Source organism: Myotis brandtii, unplaced genomic scaffold, assembly GCF_000412655.1.
Source record: "Myotis brandtii unplaced genomic scaffold, ASM41265v1 scaffold517, whole genome shotgun sequence".
Lineage (NCBI taxonomy): Eukaryota > Metazoa > Chordata > Mammalia > Chiroptera > Vespertilionidae > Myotis > Myotis brandtii.
In genome coordinates, this window is record NW_005369706.1 from 2,437,992 (window position 1) to 2,444,691 (window position 6,700).

General features: G+C 41.3%; 1 long non-coding RNA gene across 1 annotated transcript in view; it reads right to left on the reverse strand.

Annotated features, from left to right (window-relative positions):
- LOC106728008 overlaps nt 1-3,593 on the reverse strand; it is a 28,313-nt gene extending 24,720 nt beyond the window's left edge. The window contains exon 1 of the long non-coding RNA XR_001364237.1: nt 3,493-3,593. This is a non-coding gene — a long non-coding RNA (uncharacterized LOC106728008). The remainder of the gene's footprint in view (nt 1-3,492) is intronic.
- Between the last annotated feature and the right edge of the window lie 3,107 nt (nt 3,594-6,700).

A 6,700-nucleotide genomic window follows, 5' to 3' on the forward strand; every position in this document is an offset into this window, starting at 1 on the left:
GCTATGCCTTAAGCCATGCCCACCAGCCAATCAGAGCAACTATATGCAAATTAATCCAACCAAGATGGCGGCCAGCAGCCACGGAGCTGTAGCAAGCAAGAGGCTTGGTTGCCCCAATGATGGAGGAAGCCAAGCTTCCCGCTTGCCACACTGGCTCTGAGCTCCACTCAAAGCAATGAAGTTTCAATTATAGAAGGTAAATAAACCCCAGATACCTGCTTTCAGCCGGCCATGGCCATGGAGCGAGCAGGAGGCTTCCCTCCCACCTCCCCTGGCTGGATCTGAGCTCCTTTCAAGGCAATGAAGTTTCAATTATAGAAGGTAAATAAACCCCAGATACCTGCTTTCAGCCGGCCATGGCCATGGAGCGAGCAGGAGGCTTCCCTCCCACCTCCCCTGGCTGGATCTGAGCTCCTTTCAAGACTACAAGGTTTCAATTATAGAAGGTAAATAAATCCCAGAATAAAAAGAAAAAAAGGAGAGGCTGGGAGCTTCCGTTGCCAGGGGGGCTTGGCCAGCCTGAAAACGGCCCTCAGCCCCTCACCCAGACTGGCAGGCACCCCAGTGGGGACCCCCACCCTGAAGGGGGTATGACCAGCTGCAAACAGCCATCAGCCCCTCACCCAGGCTGGCCAGGCACCCCAGTGGGACCCCCACCCTGATCCGGGACACCCTTCAGGGCAAACCAGCCAACCCCCACCCATGCACCAGGCCTCTATCCTATATAATAAAAGGGTAATATGCAAACTGACCCTAACAGCAGAACAACTGGGAATGACTGGTCACTATGACACACACTGACCATCAGGGGGCAGACGCTCAATGCAGGAGCTGCCCCCTGGTGGTCAGTGCGCTCCCACAGGGGGAGCTTTGCTCAGACACAAGCCAGGCTGATGGTTAGAGGCAATCAGACAAGCAGGCAGGTGAGCGGTTAGGAGTCAGTGGTTCAGGATTACGAGAGGGATGTCCCAGATTGGAGAGGAATGTCCCGGATTGCAAGAGGGATGTCCCAGGCCGGGCTGAGGGACACCCTCCCCCCTCCCCCGTGCATGAATTTCATGCACCAGGCCACTAGTAATAATAATATTAGAATATGACTCCAAATATTTCTTGCATTAGTTACACGCTTTAGTTACACACCAGGATGATAACACACTGACATTTTGAAGTAGCATTATTCTGAGTCAAAACATCTATCTCAGGGTATATCTTCAGACCTCCCCCAACTAGAAGGCCAGGTAATGGAAGGTTTCATGAAATCTCTAGTCTGGGCTCAGCACTTAATGAATCCCTAATATGTTTGTTGAATCTGAATCTGAATGAGAAAATGGGGGCAAAAGAGATGCATGAATCAGGGGAAAATAGCCTTAAAATCTGTGCTATTAATTCAGTGTTTATAATCTGCTTTTATCATGACAACTTAGACTTTAATGAGCCAGAAAAATATATTTGACTTAACTTGCATATACCTATAGCATGGGCTGTTGGATGAAAATGGCAAGGTGTTCATCCCTGTAAGCAACAGTAGCTGGGAATGAGAGCCTAGGGCAGAATCAAGGGGATCCTTAACCTCTAGTCATCAGTCTGATTAAGGAGTTGTGTATCTTTATTTTTAATATATTTTTATTGACTTCAGAGATGAAGGGAGAGAGACAGAGAGATAGAAACATCAATGATGAGAGAATCATTGATCAGCTGCCTCCTGTACACCCCACACTGGGCATCGAGCCCACAACCCGGGCATGTGCCCTGACCAGGAATAGAACCATGACCTCCTGGTTCATAGGTCGACGCTAAACCACTGAGCCACACCGGCCGGGCTAGGAGTTGTGTATCTTTACAAATGCCAATGGTGCACCTCAACTGTTTCAAGTGAGACCTTGGAGGAGCACCCTGAGAAGCTATTTTTTAAAAACCTCCTTACTTTAGCATCTGCCACACAAATTTGCAAGAAGTAGAAAGTGACCTCTGCATTTTGCTTATTAGACCCCATGTTCCCTTTAGTCTGATGCACTCTTTCTGTTTCTCCAAATTAAAAAATGATAAATAAAAACAATAAGAATACATTAGAGAAATTCTTGCCAACTTTTCCTTGGCTGATTTTTAACCTAAAGTATATTTCCGTAAGTCCTGCATATTAAACAGTTGCAAGAATAGGCTGCCTCTTTATTTAATGACCATTAGAAGCCAGTCTGACCCTTCCCAGGAAGGTCAAAGCTTAGCCTGTTATTTGGATGACTAATTTAACTGGACGAGGGAAATTGCTTTCATCATTTTTACTTTGCCCTTCCTAATTGGATTGAATGTCAACTTTCCACACCATGTTCCCCAACACACACTCATGTTCCTAACTGCAACCAGATTAGATCAATCTGCATTTGTCCCCATTGTTCCCTGGGACTGCATAAGCTTCAGATACATATTTATTCCGTGGAAATTATTTCCATGTTAATTAAAATGCAAGTTCCTGGAATTTCCGTTCTGAGTATGGTAGTCTTCTTTCATTTAGCAGGATGGAAACAGCTGCGTGCTGTTTACTTTAGGAAAGACAGCCTGTTTAAGAAAAGGGACCAGCAGTGGAACATTCATTTCTGAGCCAGTAGGTCTATGAAAGAGGTCCTATCGTTATGGCAATGGGAAGGGTAGAAAAGTCAAATGGTCTGGTATTTTTGCAACACTCATGGTCTGGGATAATTTTCTTTGAGATTAGAGAGAGTGAGTGCAGTCCAGTATACAACTTGTTTGGTATTTTAAGACTGGGTATAATCCTAAGGTAGCAGACGCTTTTGAATCTCTATCAGTTAGGAGTTAAGTTTGGCTGCATTTAACAGAAAACCCAAATGATAGTGGCTTTTAAAATGTGCCTCTGGCCCAGCTGGCATGGCTCAGGGGTTGAGCTTTGACCTCCAAACCAGGAGTTCACCGTTCGATTCCCAGTGAGGCACATGCCCATGTTGTGGGCTCGATCCTCAGTGTGGGGTGTGCAGGAGGCAGCCGATTGATGATTCTCTCTCATCACTGATGTTTCTATCTTTCTATCCCCCTCCCTTCCTCTCTGAAATAAATAAAAAAATATATATTTTTTAAATGTGCCTCTGATTCTCTTTCACTTGTCCAGGGTTACAGAGGGTAACTCTCTCTCAGGTCTCATAAAATTTAAGTCCTTCTCTTCTGTCATAATCAGATCTCTAACCCTTTGCTGTCAACCAGATTTTGTGGGATTTATATCTATCTATCTATCTATCTATCTATCTATCTATCTATCTATCTATCATCTATCATCTATTTATCTGGAATTATGGGCAAAGCAGCATCCATCTCCAAAAACAGTAGTCCTTTCTTTGCTCTAAACTCTGTCTTCCTGCAGAGTGTGCTGTCTTTGAATCTGGAGGATTCATGCACACACTTAAATTACTGTTCCTGGTCACCTTCTGGGCTTGTTCTTTAACCCCATTCTTACCCATAAAGAAAATTTCAGAAAGTCAGTTTCACCTCTTCTGCCTGAGAGGTGTAGAATTCTTGCCAGAAGCTACAAATTTCCAAACTGCAGCATAGCCAGAAGCTAGATCTGTTACCATGAACTGCCATTCAGTATTACTGAAACAAAAAATTGTGGGCCATTGGCCCAAATCTTACTTTTCATTCAGCTATTTTAGCATCACATCGATGAAGTACAGGGTTAGAGATACAAATTATTTAGAAACGAGGAGGGAGAAGTAAGGGGCAAGAAAGAAAAGACTTGAGGGTAGTTGGTTCTGGGGAGCAGCTGGCGCATAGAGAGGACTGCTCTTCTCCATGAAAGCCTTGTACTATGATTTTTATTTTAAAACAAGTACACATAAACCACAATAATAAAAATTAACTGAAATATCTATGAGATTGAAAAACATGTGGAGAGGCTACTATTTTTCTAAATTAATGCTTCTGAAGATTACACATATTTATCCACCAAATATTTACAAAGATCCTACTATGCACTAGCCAGATCTCTAGGTGCTGAATACAGTGAACACAGCAAAAAAAAGTTCTGCTCTCAGGAAGGATATAAAGGGGAGATTGCAATGAACAAATTAATATATAACATATGAAATACATAAGCACTGTATAAAATTATATAAAAAATATATTAATTAAATATATATTTCTTATTATATATTAATATAATTAATTAATTAAATGTTTTATAAGCTGAAACCAGTTTGGCTCAGTGGATGGAGCGTTGGCCTGTGGACTGGAAGGTCCCAGGTTCGATTCTGGTCAAGGGCATGTACCTGGGTTGCGGGCACATCCCCAGTAGGAGATGTGCAGGAGGCGGCTGATCGATGTTTCTCTCTCATCGATGTTTCTGACTCTCTATCTCTCTCCCTTCCTCTGATCGATGTTTCTCTCTCATCGATGTTTCTAACTCTCTATCCTTCTCTCCCTTCCTCTGTAAAAAATCAATAAAATATATTAAAAAAAAAGTTATATAAAACAATAAAAATATACAATAAATTAGGCAAGTGCTATGAATAAAATCAAGTAGGGTAAGGGCACTGGTGGACCTAGTGTATTTGATACCCAGAGCAGATTATTTCTTAATTTGTTCTCCTTTATGTGGCAAAATGAATATGTGAAAAGTTATCTATATATATAAAAGCCAAGCAACCGGATGACGGAATGACCAGAATGACTGGAACGACCAGTCACTATGATGTGCACCTAGTATTTAATAATCATGAAATGAAACATGTAGCAGGCAGACACTCAGGGAACCCCATGATACCCACCTTCTGCTGCTCATGCCTTGTGTAATTTCTTCCCCTTGTGAGTGGGCAGGACGTGTGACTTGCTTCTCATCAACAGATTAAGGCAAGGTGATGGGAAGTGATAATGTTGCATAAGGTTGTTACTCATCTTGCTTGGAGGCTCTCTTTCTTGTTGGCTTTGAGGAAGCAAGGGCCATGCTGGGAAGGCCTAATGATAAGGAGCTGAGGGCAGCCTCTGGCCAACATCCAGCAAGAGATAGAGGCCCTCTGTTCAATGTCCCATGAGGAACTGAATCTTGCCAACAGCCAACTCGGATCCGTCCCAGACTAACCTCAGCTGACAACTTGATGGCAGCCTGAGACCCTGAAGCAGAGAGCCCAGGCCAGCCACAGCCTCACTCCTGACCTACAGACATTATGAGATAGTAAAAGTGTGTCCTTTTAGGCTGCTAAGTTTGTGATAATATTTTTTATGTAGCAATAGATAACTAATACAAAACATGTTAATAATGTCCAGAAAAGCAAAATAGAGAATGAAATTTTTGTTTTGCTGAACTTTATATTTATAATCATGTGAGTAAAAAAAATTAATAAAAAATAATGAAAGATAATTAAATACTAAAAAAGGAAAAATAGATTAAAATTTTAAAATATATTAATGTATATTTTTAGAAAAAGAGGAAATGTTGGTCTCTCACATAAATGAATAAATTTATGGCTTCTGTTTTTAAGCCTAACTGCTGCAAATTTGTCAATGATTTCATCAAAATATATCTTTTTTGCATATTCAATTGAATATACAGTAGTCCCCCCTTTTCCATTGGGTGTATGTTCCAAGACCCCCAGATAATGCCTGAAATTCAGAATTACACTGAACCCTAAGTATGTATACTATGTGTTTTCCTATGTATACATACCTATGATAAAGTTTAATTTATAAATTAGGCACAGTAAGAGATTAACAACAATTAATAATAAAATAGGACAATTATAACAATAAATTATAATACAAGTTATGGAAATATTGTGTTAAGTAAAGTAGGGTTACTTGAACACAGACACTGTGATAATAGGACAGTGGACAGATAACAGAGAAGGCCTCCAAGTGACTAAGGGGTGGGGAGCTACTACAGTGTGGACACACAGGAAAAGGGATGCTTCCCATTGGTAGTGGAATGGAGTGGGACGGCACAAGGCTTTGTCACGTTATTCAAAATGGTGTGCAATTTAAATTTATGAATTGTTTATTCCTGGAATTTTCCATTTAAGTTTTTGGACCACAGTTGACTGTGGATAACTGAAACCGCAGAATGCAAAACCTCGGAAAGCAAACCGCAGATAAGGGGGGACTATTGTAGCTAGATTTGTCCATTTATTGCTGCCCATCGTTGATTCTTACATAGAAATACGTCTATATCACAGGAGTTGGAATTCCAACTACTCTCAAAGCAAGCTCGAATGACTCTGAACTGTTACAAATTTACGTACAAACACGGATAGCCATGGTGCTAATTATATTGTTTAGAGTTCTCTAAGTTAACTTCCAAATAGAACACCATGCTTGCTAAAGGATAAGTAATAAAATGTGCTAATTTAAAGTGTACACATAGATTTTTATAACTCAAAAGTAATCACAGAAATTGTTTAGAACTTAGACCAACCAAAGGTTTTTTTTGTTTTTTTTTTTCTCAGGAGAGTATTTCATCAGCAACATTTAGAATTCTGGGTGCACAGTGATAATAAAAAGCAGACTGAGTTTTAGTGTCTCCTCATTGTTGGTCTGTGCTTGGGCACCCTCCACCCCATCCTCGGTGCACTGAGGTAAAGCAGACAGGGAGTAATGAGGACCACTACTCCATGGGGCTTCCAGGGACGGTGGTCTCTGATGAGGTCATATTTGAGCAGAGACCGGAGGGAAGTGAGAGAATGAGCTGTGCCACTATCTGGGGAGA